This window comes from Oncorhynchus gorbuscha, linkage group LG11 (genome assembly GCF_021184085.1).
Source record: "Oncorhynchus gorbuscha isolate QuinsamMale2020 ecotype Even-year linkage group LG11, OgorEven_v1.0, whole genome shotgun sequence".
NCBI classification, from domain to species: domain Eukaryota; kingdom Metazoa; phylum Chordata; class Actinopteri; order Salmoniformes; family Salmonidae; genus Oncorhynchus; species Oncorhynchus gorbuscha.
In genome coordinates, this window is record NC_060183.1 from 78,529,240 (window position 1) to 78,551,811 (window position 22,572).

General features: G+C 45.1%; 1 protein-coding gene across 2 annotated transcripts in view; it reads right to left on the reverse strand.

Moving 5' to 3' along the window:
- The window catches only part of ror2 (receptor tyrosine kinase-like orphan receptor 2), a 129,827-nt gene that overhangs the window by 89,165 nt on the left and 18,090 nt on the right, over window positions 1–22,572 (reverse strand). The gene's annotated exons all lie outside the window — the stretch shown is intronic.

Sequence of the window (22,572 nt, forward strand, 5' to 3'; positions counted from 1 at the left end):
TCTTATACCACCACACATCATTTGGGATTATTGTGATTGTGATGTCATGAACAGCCAAGGCTTTGTACCATTGGATGTCTAGGCTCAGGTCAACTTCATTGGACGATTACAGTGCCTTCAGGAAGGGTGTCACACCCCTTTGTTGTGTTACAGTCTGAATTTAAAATGGATTCAAGTTTGTGTCACTGGCCTACACACAATACCCCATAATGTCAAAGTGGAATTGTGTTTTTAGACATTTGTACAAATGTATGAAGAAATGTCAAACTGAAATGTCTTGAGTCAATAAGTATTCAACCACTTTGTTATGACAGAGTGAAAAGAAGGAGTCCTGTACAGAATAACACATATTTCAAAACATGCATCCTGTTTGCTATAAGGCACTAAAGTAAAACTGCAAAATATGTGGCAAAGCAATGAACTTTATGTCCTGAATACAAAGTGTTATGTTTGGGGCAAATCCAACACAACGAGTACCACTCTGCATATGTTCAAGCATGGTGGTGGCTGCATCATGTTATGGGTATGCTTGTCATCAGTATTTTTGTCATCGGCAAGGACTAGAGAGTTAAAAGAATAAACGCAATACAGCTCTAAGCACAGGCAAAATCCTAGATGAAAACCTGGTTCAGTCTGCTTTCCCACAGTCACTGGGAGACAAATTCACCTTTCAACAGGACAATAACCTAAAACAGAAGGCCAAATATACACTGGAGTTTCTTACCAAGACAACATTGAATGTTCCTGAGTGGCCTAGTTACAGTTTTGACTGAAATCGGCTTGGAAATCTATGGAAAGACCTGAAAATGTCGGTCTAGCGATAATCAACAACCAACTTGACAGAGCTTGAAGAATTTTAAAGAATAATGAGCAAATATTGTACAATCCAGGTGTGCAAAGCTCTTAGACTTACCCAGAGACTCACAGCTGTATTGAGTCAGGGGTGGGAATTCTTATGTAAATTAGACATTTCTGTCCCCTCAGCCCCCGTTCCCCTCCTACGGTCTCCCGCGTTCCCCTCCTACGGTCTCCCGCGTTCCCCTCCTACGGTCTCCCGCGTTCCCCTCCTACGGTCTCCCGCGTTCCCCTCCTACGGTCTCCCGCGTTCCCCTCCTACGGTCTCCCGCGTTCCCCTCCTCACTCTTTCCCCTTCTCCCGCGTTCCCCTCCTCACTCTTTCCCCTTCTCCCTCTTTCCCCTTCTCCCTCGTTCCCCTTCTACAGTCTCCCTTGTTCCCCTCCTCCCTCATTCCCCTCCCACAGTCTCCCTCAGCCCTCGTTCCCCTCCTCACTCTTTCCCCTTCTCTCTCATTCCCCTCCCACGGTCTCCACTGTCTCCCTCATTCCCCTCCCACTGTCTCCCTCGTTCCCCTCCCACTGTCTCCCTCGTTCCCCTCCCACTGTCTCCCTCGTTCCCCTCCCACTGTCTCCCTCGTTCCCCTCCCACTGGCTGCCTCGTTCCCCTCCCACTGTCTCCCTCGTTCCCCTCCCACTGTCTCCCTCGTTCCCCTCCCACTGTCTCCCTCGTTCCCCTCCCACTGTCTCCCTCGTTCCCCTCCCACTGTCTCCCTCGTTCCCCTCCCACTGTCTCCCTCGTTCCCCTCCCACTGTCTCCCTCGTTCCCCTCCCACTGTCTCCCTCGTTCCCCTCCCACTGTCTCCCTCGTTCCCCTCCCACTGTCTCCCTCGTTCCCCTCCCACTGTCTCCCTCGTTCCCCTCCCACTGTCTCCCTCGTTCCCCTCCCACTGTCTCCCTCGTTCCCCTCCCACTGTCTCCCTCGTTCCCCTCCCACTGTCTCCCTCGTTCCCCTCCCACTGTCTCCCTCGTTCCCCTCCCACTGTCTCCCTCATTCCCCTCCCACTGTCTCCCTCAGCCCTCGGTCCCCTCCCACTGTCTCCCTCAGCCCTCGTTCCCCTCAGCCCTCGGTCCCCTCCTACGGTCTCCCGCGGTCCCCTCCTACGGTCTCCCGCGGTCCCCTCCTACGGTCTCCCGCGGTCCCCTCCTACGGTCTCCCGCGGTCCCCTCCTACGGTCTCCCGCGGTCCCCTCCCTTTCCCCTCCTATGGTCTCCCTCGTCCCCTTCCTCTCTGTAAGGCCATTTCATAGAGCTGGATTTCAGATGAGATAGGGCCTGATTTGATCCAGACTAAAATGGAACTCATTTGACTTGGGGATTTCATCCTAGTAAGTAGGGGCAAAAACAAAATGAATGACAAATCATGGAGCGAGAGAGAAAGGCAGACAGAGAAAGAGAGAAGGAACAACCGAGAGAGAGAGATTAAGAGGGTTTAGAAGTGACCAGAGGATGTATTTACTGTCTGAACCACAGCAATGCATTAAACTTAAGGGCCAAGATCGCTTTTAAAAAAAAGAAAAAAAAGAATTGTCTCTTCTTCCAACAACTGACCAAATAAGGTCTTTAAACGTATCTGTTGTTAGTACAGACAAGAACAAAACCAAAGAAAAATATGTTTTAACCACATTTTCTTTTAAATTAAAAGTATTGTGGTTGCACTCTTGCAATGCACAGTACTGAAATGACTATTTCAGCTCCGGTGCACAAAATTGATAGCTAGGGCGTGCTTCCATCCACAGCTGAATATCAGTGCTGGCTGCATTGCATTCCTGTAGCCTGCTTCCCTGGCCATGAAAGGGCCCTTTGAGAGTGGGGAGAGGAGGGCCAGACTGCTGTGGTATCAGCACAGCCTGGCGAACCTCAAGCCTCTCCTGCCAGGCTGTTCAAACTACATTTTGGAGAGGGGTAGGTGTGTGAGCTCCCTCCCCTTTGTAGCCTCTCATCCTCTGTCAGCCCCAGGTTTCTACCCATAAGGAGGCTCCTATTAACTTCTAGATTCCTGCCCACCATTTCACTTTCAGCCCTGTAGTAAATACCTTTTGGCCTCTTATGGAAATGACAGCAGTCCACTGGAGCTGAGGCCTGTGGAACTGCTGAGGGTGTCAAAGTGTGGATCATGAATTTTTTATTTTTATTTTATTTCACCTTTATTTAACCAGGTAGGCTAGTTGAGAACAAGTTCTCATTTGCAACTGCGACCTGGCCAAGATAAAGCATAGCAGAGTGAACAGACAACACAGAGTTACACATGGAGTAAACAATTAACAAGTCAATAACAAAGTAGAAAAAAATGGGCAGTCTATATACAATGTGTGCAAAAGGCATGAGGAGGTAGGCGAATAATTACAATTTTGCAGATTAACACTGGAGTGATAAATGATCAGATGGTCATGGACAGGTAGAGATATTGGTGTGCAAAAGAGCAGAAAAGTAAATAAATAAAAAACAGTATAAAAACAGTATGGGAATGAGGTAGGTGAAAATGGGTGGGCTATTTACCAATATACTATGTACAGTTGCAGCGATCGGTTAGCTGCTCGGATAGCTGATGTTTGAAGTTGGTGAGGGAGATAAAAGTCTCCAACTTCAGCGATTTTTGCAGTTCGTTCCAGTCACAGGCAGCAGAGTACTGGAATGAAAGGCGGCCAAATGAGGCGTTGGCTTTAGGGATGATCAGTGAGATACACCTGCTGGAGCGCGTGCTACGGATGGGTGTTGCCATCGTGACCAGTGAACTGAGATAAGGCGGAGCTTTACCTAGCATGGACTTGTAGATGACCTGGAGCCAGTGGGTCTGGCGACGAATATGTAGTGAGGGCCAGCCGACTAGAGCATACAAGTCGCAGTGGTGGGTGGTATAAGGTGCTTTAGTGACAAAACGGATGGCACTGTGAAAGACTGCATCCAGTTTGCTGAGTAGAGTGTTGGAAGCCATTTTGTAGATGACATCGCCGAAGTCGAGGATCGGTAGGATAGTCAGTTTTACTAGGGTAAGCTTGGCGGCGTGAGTGAAGGAGGCTTTGTTGCGGAATAGAAAGCCGACTCTTGATTTGATTTTCGATTGGAGATGTTTGATGTGAGTCTGGAAGGAGAGTTTGCAGTCTAGCCAGACACCTAGGTACTTATAGATGTCCACATATTCAAGGTCGGAACCATCCAGGGTGGTGATGCTAGTCGGGCATACGGGTGCAGGCAGCGATCGGTTGAAAAGCATGCATTTGGTTTTACTCGCGTTTAAGAGCAGTTGGAGGCCACGGAAGGAGTGCTGTATGGCATTGAAGCTCGTTTGGAGGTTAGATAGCACAGTGTCCAATGATGGGCCGAAAGTATATAGAATGGTGTCGTCTGCGTAGAGGTGGATCAGGGAATCACCCGCAGCAAGAGCAACATCATTGATATATACAAAGCCAATATTCAGGGCCAATATTCTGTTTGCTTGACAATTTTTGTCTGTCATGTAGATTAGAATGTAATGGTAAAATATTTTTAATTTCAATACATTTTACAACTTTTATATAATATATATAAAAAGTTTTAACATGTATTCAAATTAAAAATGGTTAAATTGTCAATTTGTCAAGCAAACAGAATATTGGCCTTGAATCCTGAGATGGCAATCTTCTCAACATATACTGCATAGCTGATGTCGGAGGCTTCAGTTAAACCATCAACTGCCCTCTAGTAGTCCAGACAGGCTAGTCACAGCCTAAGTCACATTCTACAGACCACACACACACACCATGGCAGTGAGTTAATCACCACTACAGCTGGTCATATCCTGCCTGCTTGACCCCTTCGTGACAATACCCAGTCCTATAAACAGTCCAGGGACTGTGGTGCTTTTTATGGAGAATATCATCATCATTTTCAGTTTCCATATACACAGAGCCCTGCGGTCGGCTCAGTTTGGATTTACGTCGCTTGGATGTTTTCATAGCGCATGCCTCTCCCAGCTTAGGGGGGGCTTCACGTGTGCATCTTTCAGCACCTCACACAAAGTTTACAGTCTCCACCAATCTAAACCTCCCAGAGAGCCAGCTTTGTGGTAAACACGGCCAGGATCGCGACAGCATGGAGGGGGATTAGGCAGGCGATCCCCACCGCCTGCAACCCAACTGTAAGGTTGACCTGCCACTATCACATGCTGACAACACCTCTCTGTGAAAGCCTCGAATGTCAGCACAGTATCCACAATGAAGCTAATCAAAGAGTGTGGCAAATTGAGGGCTTTGAAACCGACACAGAGTGTGGTGTGCGAAGAGGGTAAGGTTTCTCGCGTCAACTGTACAAGGGGGGGGGGGGGGGGGAGATAATATTGGCTTTGATCATGCCAATGCTTAACCCGCAGAGCCAAACCGCACCGTAAGAGATACACAATAAAACGTGACCCGACCCTTAGTCAATCTAATTGGAGCCCTCTGAGGGACGGCTTTACAATGGAGGTCTGGTACACATAGTGTTTCCCCCTCCAAAATCTATTTCTTCTTAACTGGGGGCTTGTAAAACATAACATGCTTTCAGTGCCCAGAATCAGTGGGGACAACATATCATAGCAGTAAAATGTTGGAAAAATATTATTTCAGAGAAAAAAAATCCTCCTATAGGTACTAGGTAGCAAGGACTGATGAGTAGAGGGGGGACTTGGAAGCATCTGGGCCAAGCTTGGGGGTTCATATGGAATTTAAGATCTTCTGACAACTCAGTAAAAAGTTACAAATGTAATAACGGCTTAACAAAAATCATCTGAACATAATTCAACAAAAGTTTTACAACAGCCCCAATAACTTTTTAAATTCAAATTTATGGAGGAATTTGCAGTCAATTTGTACCAGATGAATAAACTACACAAAAGGATTGCAAAAGACAAGGGAATGAATGACACTGCAACCCATTCCTCATACCGAGCGGAGAGAGACAGATTTCAGAGTCACTTTTCAGTCCCACCAAAAACCACAATCCATTCTTGCTTCTCCTCAAATGACCATCTGGTTGCCATTTCTACCTCCGCAAACTGCTTTTTAATTGCAACATTAATCAGATGTCCAATCCGACCATCGCTAAGGTCGTCCCATAAACTGAGTGTTTATTTGATGAACACTTGTCATAACAGCACCGATGGAGAGGACCCAGTTGAACAAACCCACTAATTCTGCATCAGTGCTTATTAAGCCATTAGAAGTCCTCAAGAGGGGAGCAAGGCTAAAACAACCTTAGTGTTACCACCTCATATTAGATACCAAACTACGTGCTAATTGCGCTCTGTGCTTAGAGGGTTTATTTTCTCCCAAAATGCTAATCCCAAACTCTGGGATTTGAACTTCGCAGGGTCAATTGTCTGCATTTTTTTTCCCCCTCCAAAAGACAAGACATTCTGAAATATAATATGGCTTCTTCGTAGACACACCACCCATTAGTCTATGAAGTACTGGGGATATCAGCAGCAGAGTAAGTCATCTGGAGAAGTATTATCTCAGCTTGAGGTCAAAGCCTCAACCCCCTGAGGGGCCTTAAGTCACCTAACGCCGTCCTCTACTCGTTATCTCTCCGAACAGAGGACTCTGAGATACTCCAGAGATCTCCAGTGGGAAAAACCCACAGTTTCCCTCAGACCTGCCTGGGGGGGGGGGTAAACTTCACAGGAAGAAACGGGGCTTGGTTCCACAAAGAGGCTGAATCCTGGGTGTAAATCACCGTGGTGACCTGAAAGCAGGTGTGCCTTGAGCGGCAGGCAGTCAGCTGGATCCTGATTTAGTATGGTTGAGTTTAATGGCCGCGTGGTGCGGAGGAGCTCCATCAGGGCGTTTACAGCTGGGAGGTGATGTGGAATAGAGTTCCATCAGGGCGTTTACAGCTGGGAGGTGATGTGGAATAGAGTTCCATCAGGGCGTTTACAGCTGGGAGGTGATGTGGAATAGAGTTCCATCAGGGCGTTTACAGCTGGGAGGTGATGTGGAATAGAGTTCCATCAGGGCGTTTACAGCTGGGAGGTGATGTGGAATAGAGTTCCATCAGGGCGTTTACAGCTGGGAGGTGATGTGGAATAGAGTTCCATCAGGGCGTTTACAGCTGGGAGGTGATGTGGAATAGAGTTCCTTCAGGGCGTTTACAGCTGGGAGGTGATGTGGAATAGAGTTCCATCAGGGCGTTTACAGCTGGGAGGTGATGTGGAATAGAGTTCCATCAGGGCGTTTACAGCTGGGAGGTGATGTGGAATAGAGTTCCATCAGGGCGTTTACAGCTGGGAGGTGATGTGGAATAGAGTTCCATCAGGGCGTTTACAGCTGGGAGGTCCCCCCCCCACTTGGCCCATTGGCCGATCAGTTTTAAATACCTGTAAATTAAATAGACCGAGGTTGAAATTGCCCGGAGCGCTTTAGCAGATACTGTAAAGAGAAGAACATGCCAGAATATTGATCCCCTCTAGGCACAATGACAGCAGCTACTCTTCCTGGTGTCCAGCAAAATTAAGGCAGTTATACAATTTAAAAAACAACAACATTACAGTCACAACAGATTTCAAAACATTAAGTGTGTGCCCTCAGAGTCCCCGCTGTTCCATAAGGAGTATTTTTACCTGCTTTTTAAATCTGATTCCACTGCTTGGATCAGTTACCTGATGTGGAATAGAGTTCCATGTAGTCATGGCTCTATGTAGCACTGTGCACGTCCCATTGTCTGTTCTGGACTTGGGAACAGTGAAGACACCTCTGGTGGCATGTCTCGTGGGGTATGAATGGGTGTCTGAGCTGTGTACTAGTTGTTTAAAAAACACACAGCTCAGTGCTTTCAACATGTGTGATGTTCGAGGTACTGACCGGTGTGGCCCATCTCTAACCTTTGGACATCTCACGTCCAGCATTGATTTAAGTGACAGGAAAATGTATCAAAGTTAAAACACTTGGCCTGTTTTCACACTGACCACAGCGGTGTGAGTGTGCCCAGGCCTGGCCTGGTTCTCATAGATCCCAGGGTGCGTGCGTTCTCCCTCTCGGAAGCATCGCTCTTTAATTACGATGAAAGGCGGTAACACTGGTAACCCTAGAGCGTGCAAATCCGGGTGTATCACGGCAGTAATGAAAAGGCAAGTGGTCTTCATTGAGAAAGCGGCGCTGCACATGGACTCTCTCGCGCCCCTGCCCTGAGCCCTCACTTCCTGTCTGGGGTTTAACCTAAAGCTTTAAGGGGAGACTGTGGTTGTGTTTGCAGAGCCTTGCAGTGATTTAGCCCCTACACGCTCTGACCTCGGTAAACCTCACGGTCCTGTTTGCCTAGCCGTCTACTCGGAGCAGGGGGTGGGGTCGAACCTCTTATCACAGCTGCTTTGTGTTACCTCACCAGCGAGGCAGCCAATCGGGGGTCCCCGACACAAAGAGGGGCAAGATCTCGTGCTGGCGTTATCCAAACAGATTAGCTCAGAGAATTTGGGAGTGGAGCATAAATTGGCACCGATTCTGAAATACCTTTAAACAGAGCTTCCTGAAGGCTTTCTGAGGCCTGATTTATCGTCCATGGCCTGAAGGCTTTCTGAGGCCTGATTTATCGTCCATGGCCTGAAGGCTTTCTGAAGCCTGATTTATCGTCCATGGCCTGAAGGCTTTCTGAAGCCTGATTTATCGTCCATGGCCTGAAGGCTTTCTGAAGCCTGATTTATCGTCCATGGCCTGAAGGCTTTCTGAGGCCTGATTTATCGTCCATGGCCTGAAGGCTTTCTGAGGCCTGATTTATCGTCCATGGCCTGAAGGCTTTCTGAAGCCTGATTTATCATCCATGGCCTGGAGGCTTTCTGAAGCCTGATTTATCATCCATGGCCTGGAGGCTTTCTGAGGCCTGCTTTATCGTCATGGCCTGAAGGCTTTCTGAGGCCTGATCATCGCTTTCTTATCTGTCCATCTGTTCACAGGATGATTTGGAGAGCAGTAGAGCCTCCAGGGTTATTTGCATGTGAAACGTCTGCTCCACTGGACAAATCCTCTTTCACTGCCCTTCTCAGCTGCAGCCTGCAACACAACGCTTCGCTTCAACCGAGATGGGAAATCACCAAAAACCTGACTAATTAATTCATGCCCAAAGCGTCATATGAAAGTGACTTGTATCAAAAGGAATTCGTAACGACTTTGTACCAAAGAAGCTCACAGAACTCAAAGGTTTGGCCAGAAAATATATCACATGGCCCAGAAGATCAGACGGACGTCGAAAACAAATATATCCCCTAAACTTCAAACACTGATATTATCCAGACGTCCTCCAATCCAACTCTTAATGACTGTCACAACCGACTGCATCACTGAAAATCATTTTGATGATTTAACTATGATCTTAACAATCAATCATATTGTAAATGATAAATAGGATTAGGCTTCTAATCACATAGAGGAATGTCTTTGGTGTAGTGGATGCCTGACTGGACATGGAGGAACTCATTAGTTGACTGAGATGACTTGTCGTTAAATGCACTTTGTAGAGCGATCTATGCATCGTGCAGCGTCTATCCGCTGTCTTATAAGTAAATTGGCAGCTCGCCACTGCTGCTGTTCATGTAAAGCCTAAACACATCGAGTGAGGAGTCACACACACTGGATTTAGATGCCACAAGGCAACCACAGCTGCCTGAGCATTATTTCTCCAGTTCCTCTGCTATATGACAGCAGAGTGAGTCCCTAAGTCTAAGATCTGAGGAGAACCTATAGCTACAGTATGTCTTGGAGGGATGGGTTTTGGACGGAGCTGTGAGAGTCCAGAATAGGTTCCAATCGTTGCCTTGGACAGAATTGTACAGGTTTTCTGGACTACCCTTCGACCTGTCCAATTTCCCTGGGTTTATCCGCCCCCAGTTTCCTGCGGGTCCGTGAAAGGACAGCAAAACCACAGGCCCACTCTGCAGTGGTTACAACAAAAGGGGAAATGTACAAATCGTACAAAAAAAATAAAACATGAACCCCGATTCTCGCTGCAACATGTGGGAAGCCAAGGGAGAGGAAACAAGAGGGACTTGGACGGCCATGCAAATGAATGGATGGATTTGTAATCATAGCCTATTTCTCAAGTCCCCATAGTGTCCATAAATCACTGGAGTGGGCCCCAGACAGGACTGCATGCACAGCACAGCCGGGCCTCGTGTTGAGATATTTGTTCATCGCTGGGTTTGATGGGCTGAGGCCTGTGATTGAACATGTCTAAAGACAACATCTTGTCAAATAAGGAGAGCGCAAGAGAAAAAAGAAGCAATTCCCACTCTCAGGTAATGAAGAATACAAGTCTAGTAAAGCACACTTGCTTGTAAGTCTAGAATACTGATGAATACAGCACGTGCCTGATAAGTATAGAACCAATCCAAAAATGATGAACATTGGTCTGATGTCAAGGACATACTTTTAAATATTGAACAATTAGAGACTTCAACTATGAAGAACCATACTACAACAGAGTATTAGTTCTGGCTGTAAACAGAGTATTAGTTCTGGCTGTAAACAGAGTATTGGGTCTGGCTGTAAACAGAGTATTGGGTCTGGCTGTAAACAGAGTATTGGGTCTGGCTGTAAACAGAGTATTATGTCTGGCTGTAAACAGAGTATTATGTCTGGCTGTAAACAAAGTATTGGGTCTGGCTGTAAACAGAGTATTGGGTCTGGCTGTAAACAGAGTATTAGGTCTGGCTGTAAACAGAGTATTATGTCTGGCTGTAAACAGAGTATTGGGTCTGGCTGTAAACAGAGTATTAGGTCTGGCTGTAAACAGAGTATTAGGTCTGGCTGTAAACAGAGTATTAGGTCTGGCTGTAAACAGAGTATTATGTCTGGCTGTAAACAAAGTATTGGGTCTGGCTGTAAACAGAGTATTAGGTCTGGCTGTAAACAGAGTATTAGGTCTGGCTGCAAACAGAGTATTAGGTCTGGCTGTAAACAGAGTATTGGGTCTGGCTGTAAACAGAGATGTAACTTAATACACCAAGATGTGGCTAACATGTTGAAATATGTAACGTACTGTAATATTGGCTGAAAATTTCATCTAGGCTGGGGATTCATACATTTCTATGTCTGGACTTCCTCTGTAAAAAAACAACAACATTCAAATACAGCATGGAGCATTGAAACATGTGTCAAACTAAACATTGGGAATCCAACCCCAGTGTTTCTTCTTCCCAAGAATGTGATTGGTCCACGGAGTGTTTTAATCATTTATTTCAATGTATGATCTACATCCAGTGTGCTAATACCCCTCCAACATTAACATCCCAGGGAATATTCAACTTGGACGAACAACAGAAATGACCGACAAGGTCCGCTCTGGTATTGTTCAAGAGTTTAAAAAACGGGGAAACCATGTTGGCTCAAAAGGCAGAACATAAAATGTTACGATCGCCACTAAGGTTTGATTGTATACCTATATACCTTAATAAGAGCTTAAACATATTCATCAATCTATTTATGTGGCTGAGATACACATTTCTGCAATGATATGTCAAATCAAATGTATTTATAAACCTATGACAAACATAGGTCTTCGCACACAACATGCAACTTGCTTTTGAACCAAGTTCATTTTGAGAGGAGTTCTGTCCACAGTTCACCTGACATGAGTTCAGATCATTTCAATTGTGTTCCGCTAGGTTTTACGTAGTGCATCTGGGCAGGCTAACCATCACCTCTCACCTGAGGAACTCTCCCAGAGGGCCTTGCAATGGGGCACTGCACACTATCCGCCCCACCAAATCAATGTCAGCACCAGAGCCAGAAATAGCCAAGCAAAACACAGAACCTTCAACATGAATTAGCCTAGAGCTATTTTCCTGAATAAAAATCAAGTCAGTTTATGGCAACCCAATACACACCCGCCTTACTTCCAGGAGAACCGACTGGGCCGAGACAGGGGCCTCGCTTTTGGTAAGACGTTCTAGAGGGAAGACAGTGAGTCAGTGTTAGCAGTAGTTATTGGGGATTAATGACGTATGGTGACGGTGGCAGGCATTTCTGGGTGGTGGTCATCCATTACCCTGGCAGCAGATGGAGCCACATTGGCATCCACCCACCCAGCCAGACAGGCTCTCAAGAGTCTGGCCTAGAGTGCCAACAGCAACAACCCAGGGTGGGGTTTCATTTCTCCATTTCCACTTTAATCAATCACCCCTTTTTACCTCGGTCCTCAGAAACCAAAGCATAATACACTAGATTTAAATGGCTTCGTCACCCAAGGTGTTCCTTAGAGAGTTCCTATTGTGAAGAACTACTCTGGACATTCTGACTAATCCTTTATTTTCGGACAGCCGGAGTTCACTGAAGAACAGGAGGTGTGTAGACAGGGAGAACTGTTTTGGGTAAATACTCTGGGTATCCGGCTAAAATAAAAGGTCAAGTTCACTTTTGCTCAAAAGGAAATGTAAAATAGGTCAGACACATGAGAAACAAATTTATACTTGGAGGACACCATAATGAGTAAATGTCCCACACACTGCACTGGCATCTTTCTGCTAACAGAAGTAAATTCTCCTGCAGTCTCCATTTCAGCTCATTTATCACCTGATTTACTTAACAAAAGGCACATCTCAATCGGTGGTCCAGGTGTCCTCTGACATGGCACAAGTGGGGGGTTGGGGGTGTTCCTCTTTTGTTGTCTGTTGCTCCTCTATTGTTCCTCAAGCAGGGGGGGAGGGGGCTGATGACATCAGAAGGCACCAACAGACCAACTCCTTGAATGGCCTACTCTGTGAAGTTCGCACTTGTGTCAACAACCAACTACATTTTTTTTTACCATTAAGTGTTTGTAAATTACTGTATATGTGGGATATTGTTTTTCAACAGGAAACTTGAAAAATAAAATTGCTGGAGTGTGTATTTAAAGTTTCGGTTTTAAACATTGTAGAACTACTTACTCTATCTTATCAATACAAAAGTTAAGACAAAGCACCCAGAGAATTTCTACATGCAGGGCATTGAACAACACTTCAATTTGGTCTATATTATCTCTACAAGCAGGGCATTAAACGACACTTTAATCTGACCACCATTATCTTTAAAAAGGCAAACACAAAAGCAGCCATTTTACAAAAGCTTAAAAGAGGTAGCCGCCACGCACACTTAGCAAACCTATGACAAGAGCCCATTTATCAGAGTAACAGAAGAAGTCCACCCCGAATCCCATGGCAGGGAACCGTGAGCTAACCAAGGCACACCAGACAGAGCAGGCCACTTTGGGTAGGCACAATTGATCTGTATTGGGTAACAACGGGAGAAGAGAGGGTTTGACGAGGGGACTTATTTAGACGTTAAAAAAAGGGTCCCTCAGCCGCATGGCCCATCACACAGATTGCAGTACAAAGGGATGCCCCTGGCAATGGCTATGTACTCTGATCCAGCACAGGTCAAGTGTCCGCTTAGCTGTGTGAATGTGGTCACTTGCGCTAATGCTTTTAGAGAGCGGGCACACTGGTGATATTCCACAGTAAACAGAATGACGCTGATATATCTATCTCTGTACAGTATATATAACCCTACACAGTGTGTATGTACAGTATGTACAGTGGGGCAAAAAAAGTATGAAGTCAGCCACCAATTGTGCAAGTTCTCCCACTTAAAAATCCTACAATGTGATTTTCTGGATTTTTTTTCTGTCATAGTTGAAGTGTACCTATGATGAAAATTACAGGCCTCATCTTTTTAAGTGGGAAAACTTGCACAATTGGTGGCTGACTAAATACTTTTTATTTATCTATATACATATACATACATACATACATATAGAGAGAGAGAGAATATATATACATCTCTATACAGTATATATCTATCAATCTTTTTTACATTTTTGTAAACATTGATTGCAAAGTTAAACAAACCATACAACTCTATGCACAATACTTTGAACAGTTTCCTCTGAACCGTTAACATGTAAGCAGAGTAGATGTAAAGTCTGGAGACAGAATGACAGTAGAAACGGCCTCAGGTTTTTATGAGACTACTTTTCCAAAAACACAGTTAAATATCTACTATGAATTAAGATTTAAAAAAGATGTCTGCAGAAAGAATGGGATGTCTGCTATGACATGACACATTGAGTTGGAAAAATATAATATATAATATATTATATAATATATTATATATTAAATATAATAATATATTATATAATATATTTGTTTATTAAAACTACAGTAAGTAAAGTGAATTAACACCCGGTAACAAAATGGTAAGTTAATGCAATTATGGATCCCTGATCTGTACTACACAGAAATACATAATTATGAATGTCATGACCGTAGAAGGAAACACTATGAGCTGAACATAACAGGAGACACTATGAGCTGAACATAACAGGAGACACTATGAGCTGAACATAACAGGAGACACTATGAGCTGAACATAACAGGAGACACTATGAGCTGAACATAACAGGAGACACTATGAGCTGAACATAACAGGAGACACTATGAGCTGAACATAACAGGAGACACTATGAGCTGAACATAACAGGAGACACTATGAGTCAGTGAACATAACAGGAGACACTATGAGCTGAACATAACAGGAGACACTATGAGCTGAACATAACAGGAGACACTATGAGCTGAACATAACAGGAGACACTATGAGCTGAACATAACAGGAGACACTATGAGCTGAACATAACAGGAGACACTATGAGCTGAACATAACAGGAGACACTATGAGCTGAACATAACAGGAGACACTATGAGCTGACACTATGAGCTGAACATAACAGGAGACACTATGAGCTGAACATAACAGGAGACACTATGAGCTGAACATAACAGGAGACACTATGAGCTGAACATAACAGGAGACACTATGAGCTGAACATAACAGGAGGAGCTAAACATAACAGTCAGTAGAAGAGAGACACTGACATACAGGAGTAACAGGAGACACTATGAGCTGAACATAACAGGAGACACTATGAGCTGAACATAACAGGAGACACTATGAGCTGAACATAACAGGAGACACTATGAGCTGAACATAACAGGAGACACTATGAGCTGAACATATGAGCTGAACATAACAGGAGACACTATGAGCTGAATATAACAGGAGACACTATGAGCTGAACATAACAGGAGACACTATGAGCTGAACATAACAGGAGACACTATGAGCTGAACATAACAGGAGACACTATGAGCTGAACATAACAGGAGACACTATGAGCTGAACATAACAGTCAGTGGAAGACAGGACAGTAACAGGAGACACTATGAGCTGAACATAACAGGAGACACTATGAGCTGAACATAACAGGAGACACTATGAGCTGAACATAACAGGAGACACTATGAACATAACAGGAGACACTATGAGCTGAACATAACAGGAGACACTATGAGCTGAACATAACAGGAGACACTATGAGCTGAACATAACAGGAGACACTATGAGCTGAACATAACAGGAGACACTATGAGCTGAACATAACAGGAGACACTATGAGCTGAACATAACAGGAGACACTATGAGCTGAACATAACAGGAGACACTATGAGCTGAACATAACAGGAGACACTATGAGCTGAACATAACAGGAGACACTATGAGCTGAACATAACAGGAGACACTATGAGCTGAACATAACAGGAGACACTATGAGCTGAACATAACAGGAGACACTATGAGCTGAACATAACAGCCAGTAACAGGAGACACTATGAGCTGAACATAACAGGAGACACAATGAGCTGAACATAACAGGAGACACTATGAGCTGAACATAACAGGAGACACTATGAACATAACAGGAGACACTATGAACATAACAGGAGACACTATGAACATAACAGGAGACTCTATGAACATAACAGGAGACACTATAAACATAACAGGAGACACTATAAACATAACAGGAGACACTATGAACATAACAGGAGACACTATGAACATAACAGGAGACACTATGAACATAACAGGAGACACTATGAGCTGAACATAACAGGAGACACTATGAGCTGAACATAACAGGAGACACAATGAGCTGAACATAACAGGAGACTAACAGGAGACACTATGAACATAACAGGAGACACTATGAACATAACAGGAGACACTATGAACATAACAGGAGACACTATGAGCTGAACATAACAGGAGACACTATGAGCTGAACATAACAGGAGACACTATGAGCTGAACATAACAGGAGACACTATGAGCTGAACATAACAGGAGACACTATGAGCTGAACATAACAGGAGACACTATGAGCTGAACATAACAGGAGACACTATGAGCTGAACATAACAGGAGACACTATGAGCTGAACATAACAGGAGACACTATGAGCTGAACATAACAGGAGACACTATGAGCTGAACATAACAGGAGACACTATGCTGACACTATGAGCTGAACATAACAGGAGACACTATGAGCTGAACATAACAGGAGACACTGAGCTGAACATAACAGGAGACACTATGAGCTGAACATAACAGGAGACACTATGAGCTGAACATAACAGGAGACACTATGAGCTGAACATAACAGGAGACACTATGAGCTGAACATAACAGGAGACACTATGAGCTGAACATAACAGTATGTCAGTAGAAGAGAGGACAGTAACAGGAGACACTATGAGCTGAACATAACAGGAGACACTATGAGCTGTAGTCCCCAGTCCACCTGGCCATGCTGCTGCTCCAGTTTCAACTGGCCTGGGCCCTAGGACCATGTCCCAGGACTACCTGACATGAGGACTCCTTGCTGTCCCCAGTCCACCTGGCCATGCTCCTGCTCCAGTTTCAACTGACCTGTTACCTGACATGATGTGGTCCTTCTGTAGCTCTAGAGCATGGCGCTTGTAATGCCAGGGTAGTGGGTTCGATCCCCGGGACCACCCATACGTAGAATGTATGCACACATGACTGTAAGTCGCTTTGGATAAAAGCGTCTGCTAAATGGCATATATTATTATTATATTATATATTATATTATGATGGCTCCTTGCTGTCCCCAGTCCACCTGACTGTGCTGCTGCTCCAGTTTCAACTGTTCTGCCTTATTATTATTTGACCATGCTGGTCATTTATGAACATTTGAACATCTTGGTCATGTTCTGTTATAATCTCTACCCGGCACAGCCAGAAGAGGACTTCATAGCCCGGTTCCTCTCTAGGTTTCTTCCTAGGTTTTGGCCTTTCTAGGGAGTTTTTCCTAGCCACCGTGCTTTTACACCTGCATTGTTTGCTGTTTGGGGTTTTAGGCTGGGTTTCTGTACAGCACTTTGAGATATCAGCTGATGTACGAAGGGCTATATAAATAAATTTGATTTGATTTGAGTTGATTTGATTTGATCATAACAGGAGACACTATGAGCTGAACATAACAGGAGACACTATGAGCTGAACATAACAGGAGACACTATGAGCTGAACATAACAGGAGACACTATGAGCTGAACATAACAGGAGACACTATGAGCTGAACATAACAGGAGACACTATGAGCTGAACATAACAGGAGACACTATGAGCTGAACATAACAGGAGACGCTATGAGCTGAACATAACAGTCAGTAGAAGAGAGGACAGTAACAGAAGACACTATGAGCTGAACATAACAGTCAGGGCTCCGGGCAGCCGAGCGGAAATGGAGGAAAACTCGCCTCCCTGCGGACCTGGCATCCTTTCACTCCCTCCTCTCTACATTTTCCTCCTCTGTCTCTGCTGCTAAAGCCACTTTCTACCACTCTAAATTCCAAGCATCTGCCTCTAACCCTAGGAAGCTCTTTGCCACCTTCTCCTCCCTCCTGAATCCTCCTCCCCCCCTCCTCCCTCTCTGCAGATGACTTCGTCAACCATTTTGAAAAGAAGGTCGACGACATCCGATCCTCGTTTGCTAAGTCAAACAACACCGCTGGTTCTGCTCACACTGCCCTACCCTGTGCTCTGACCTCTTTCTCCCCTCTCTCTCCAGATGAAATCTCGCGTCTTGTGACGGCCGGCCGCCCAACAACCTGCCCGCTTGACCCTATCCCCTCCTCTCTTCTCCAGACCATTTCCGGAGACCTTCTCCCTTACCTCACCTCGCTCATCAACTCATCCCTGACTGCTGGCTACGTCCCTTCCGTCTTCAAGAGAGCGAGAGTTGCACCCCTTCTGAAAAAACCTACACTCGATCCCTCCGATGTCAACAATTACAGACCAGTATCCCTTCTTTCTTTTCTCTCCAAAACTCTTGAACGTGCCGTCCTTGGCCAGCTCTCCCGCTATCTCTCTCTGAATGACCTTCTTGATCCAAATCAGTCAGGTTTCAAGACTAGTCATTCAACTGAGACTGCTCTCCTCTGTATCACGGAGGCGCTCCGCACTGCTAAAGCTAACTCTCTCTCTCTGCTCTCATCCTTCTAGATCTATCGGCTGCCTTCGATACTGTGAACCATCAGATCCTCCTCTCCACCCTCTCCGAGTTGGGCATCTCCGGCGCGGCCCACGCTTGGATTGCGTCCTACCTGACAGGTCGCTCCTACCAGGTGGCGTGGCGAGAATCTGTCTCCTCACCACGCGCTCTCACCACTGGTGTCCCCCAGGGCTCTGTTCTAGGCCCTCTCCTATTCTCGCTATACACCAAGTCACTTGGCTCCGTCATAACCTCACATGGTCTCTCCTATCATTGCTATGCAGACGACACACAATTAATCTTCTCCTTTCCCCCTTCTGATGACCAGGTGGCGAATCGCATCTCTGCATGTCTGGCAGACATATCAGTGTGGATGACGGATCACCACCTCAAGCTGAACCTCGGCAAGACGGAGCTGCTCTTCCTCCCGGGGAAGGACTGTCCTTTCCATGATCTCGCCATCACGGTTGACAACTCCATTGTGTCCTCCTCCCAGAGCGCGAAGAACCTTGGCGTGATCCTGGACAACACCCTGTCGTTCTCAACCAACATCAAGGCGGTGGCCCGTTCCTGTAGGTTCATGCTCTACAACATCCGCAGAGTACGACCCTGCCTCACACAGGAAGCGGCGCAGGTCCTAATCCAGGCACTTGTCATCTCCCGTCTGGATTACTGCAACTCGCTGTTGGCTGGGCTCCCTGCCTGTGCCATTAAACCCCTTCAACTCATCCAGAACGCCGCAGCCCATCTGATGTTCAACCTTCCCAAGTTCTCTCACGTCACCCCGCTCCTCCGTTCTCTCCACTGGCTTCCAGTTGAAGCTCGCATCCGCTACAAGACCATGGTGCTTGCCTACGGAGCTGTGAGGGGAACGGCACCTCAGTACCTCCAGGCTCTGATCAGGCCCTACACCCAAACAAGGGCACTGCGTTCATCCACCTCTGGCCTGCTCGCCTCCCTACCACTGAGGAAGTACAGCTCCCGCTCAAGCCCAGTCAAAACTGTTCGCTGCTCTAGCCCCCCAATGGTGGAACAAACTCCCTCACGACGCCAGGACAGCGGAGTCAATCACCACCACACACACACACACACACACACACACACACACACACACACACACACACACACACACACACACACACACACACACACACACACACACACACACACACACACTAGCCAAAATACCAGCGAGAAAGAGTGACAAAGAGATTGAGTGTGTGTTAAGGAGAAAAATAGAAACTTCTAAGAAAACTAAAATCCTATGTTATGCCTCAAAAACAGCCAGACGAGAGTGGCTTTCAACGGTCTATGGAGGATGCATACGAAAGAACCTCATCCAAGTTCAGAGCTCCTTTTGGGGGTTCCTCCTAAAAGAGAAGCTATATTTACCATGTGTGAAGTGTAGCTCGTAGTTAACACCCAACAGTATGAAAAGAGGGATTTAGGAAAACGTACTGTCTGGAAAAACAGTCAGTCATCTCAGCCTGTGGTTCCCATCCCCCTTCAAAATGGGACCCTGTCAGGGGTGTCTTAATGACTGCCGTTGCTCCAGGAGGTGAAGAGGCATTACTGTTCACAATTAGTTCATTGTTACGTTTATGGCTCGTCACCACACACACACACAAAAAAAGGTGAGTTGAGGTTTTCCTTTCATTTAATATGCGTTGCTTTTCATTCTAACAGGTAGGTTTAGACACCATCTGTTCAAACCTCAGGCTTCAACCTTCTCTCAATGCATCAGAGACAACTTACAATTCAAATAGGAAAATAACACCGACTGGGCTGTTGAAATCATTTGATCAAATTGCTTTTGGAGGGTTTTTATTTTTCCTTCATGAGAAACGGAATATCGTCTGACACATTGGAGGTATTTGGCGTATAAGCGATTTGGACAGGTGGATAAAGAATACAAGAGCTTGTGGCTTTAGGTGCAAAAATCACGCTGGAATGTAGCCTATATGTTGTGGAAAGAGGAATTAATGAAGTGAAATGTTTAAGATCTTAGTCATGTTTCAAATCCTACAATATAAGTGTAATGGGAAGATCTAAAAGGAGGGAAATGTTCCTGCACACGGTGGATATTTATGCAGCTCGTTTAACATGTGGCCTCTTGAAATATAGTAATATTATCATATTTGACCATTTCATATGAAGCAGATTATACCAAGTATGGTTTCATCTAATTTCTGCCATCATGAGACTTATAAGATAAGCACAATGAAGAGGCTCTTCAACTGGATCAGACAGCTCAATGACCAGGCTCTTCAACAGCACATAAATATAACTACTTTATCTATGTTAATCACAGATACACTACTCACTACTCACATCCCCATCTTGGGTTTTATAGTCTGTTGAGTGTTCGCCTACATCTGTGTGTGCATGTCACATACCATTTGCCTGACCACTCAAACTCAATTCTTCCGTTGCTCTGTCATTCGCTACATACTAGTCTGAGACCGTCATTGAAGTCATTTGTGTTGCCGAGGAGCACGTTTTACAAAACAAAGTAAAATCAGCAATTGGACCGTCTCTAACCAATCAAAAGTCAATGATGAATTTTCTAATCACTGCTTTACCCACGTGTGTTCTGGCTCCGCCCCAACTAATTGTTTTTTTGGACCAATCAGACGGCCCCGAATGTGTTGGTATTCGGTGAAGGGTCGGAGAGGTACTCAGATCCAGACTCATTGAGGAGAAGAAACTAACGTTCGTGGACGTGGTGTAGTGTTTGGCCCGGAGCAAGGAGTCTGAATAACCGGGCAAACATGCCATTGTTCTGTCATCTGTTGTGTGTCTCTGTTGACTGGTCACATGGCTTATGGGCCCTGGGCTGAGGACAGAAGTGTACTGGTCCATTAAACTCCAGCCTCAATGCTGGGATACAGACGTGTAGTACTGCATAACTATGTCCCCTTGCTTTTGCCTCCTTAATAGTTCAAGCCTCTCATCGCTACACCTCTTCTTCTGTGGACAATAATACAAGACATTGTGATCTTAATCTAATCTGTAAACAAAAGTGTGATATAATGATACAACGTCCTATAAAATAGTTTAGAATGTCAGAATGAGGAGCTGTCTGGTTCAGGGGCGACTCGGGGTTATAGGACTAGTAATAGCTATGCTCTATTTTCACAAGCGTGGTCGTTCATAGAAAGGAGAACTCTCATTCTACAAATGTGTTTATCCTACCAAGAGATAACCATAATTAGGGGTGTTTGCTGAAGGCAAAGCATGACTAGATTTCTTTCATAAGCTAGGTTTCCATCGTCTAGCTAGGTTTCCATCGTCTAGCTAGGTTTCCATCGTCTAGCTAGGTTTCCATCGTCTAGCTAGGTTTCCATCGTCTAGCTAGGTTTCCATCATCTAGCTAGGTTTCCATCATCTAGCTCGGTTTCCATCATCTAGCTCGGTTTCCATCATCTAGCTCGGTTTCCATCATTAGCTAGGTTTCCATCATTAGCTAGGTTTCCATCATTAGCTAGGTTTCCATCATTAGCTAGGTTTCCATCATTAGCTAGGTTTCCATCATCTAGCTCGGTTTCCATCATCTAGCTCGGTTTCCATCATCTAGCTAGGTTTCCATCATTAGCTAGGTTTCCATCATTAGCTAGGTTTCCATCATTAGCTAGGTTTCCATCATTAAGCTAGGTTTCCATCATTAGCTAGGTTTCCATCATTAAGCTAGGTTTCCATCATTAAGCTAGGTTTCCATCATTAAGCTAGGTTTCCATCATCTAGCTAGGTTTCCATCATCTAGCTAGGTTTCCATCATCTAGCTAGGTTTCCATCATCTAGCTAGGTTTCCATCATCTAGCTAGGTTTCCATCATCTAGCTAGGTGTCCATCATCTAGCTAGGTTTCCATCATTAGCTAAGTTTCCATCATTAAGCTGGGTTTCCTTCATCTAGCTAGGTTTCCATCATCTAGCTAGGTTTCCATCATTAGCTAGGTATCCATCATCTAGCTAGGTTTCCATCATCTAGCTAGGTTTCCATCATCTAGCTAGGTTTCCATCATCTATTTATTTTCAAGTTTTCTACTCCGCTAGCCAGCACCTCGCCTAAATAGGTGTGCGTTTCTTTTTCTTCTCGATCGTTCCAGCCAATTGGTGACAGATTTTCAAATATGATCAAATCTGCATAAAGTACGCACTTCTTCCCACCAGAGATGTTTCCATCAAATGTACTTGTTGCCGATAAAAGGCTGATGACGTAGGGCACAAAAAATTACTTTTGCGTTTAAATTCACATGTACGGGATAGAAAAAAATACAAGTTAAATGGGTTTCCATCGCATTTTAACACTGATGGTTCTCACAAATAATCAATTGCATTATATAGTGAGTGTGCCCACTATGGTATTGGCACATGCATTCTAGC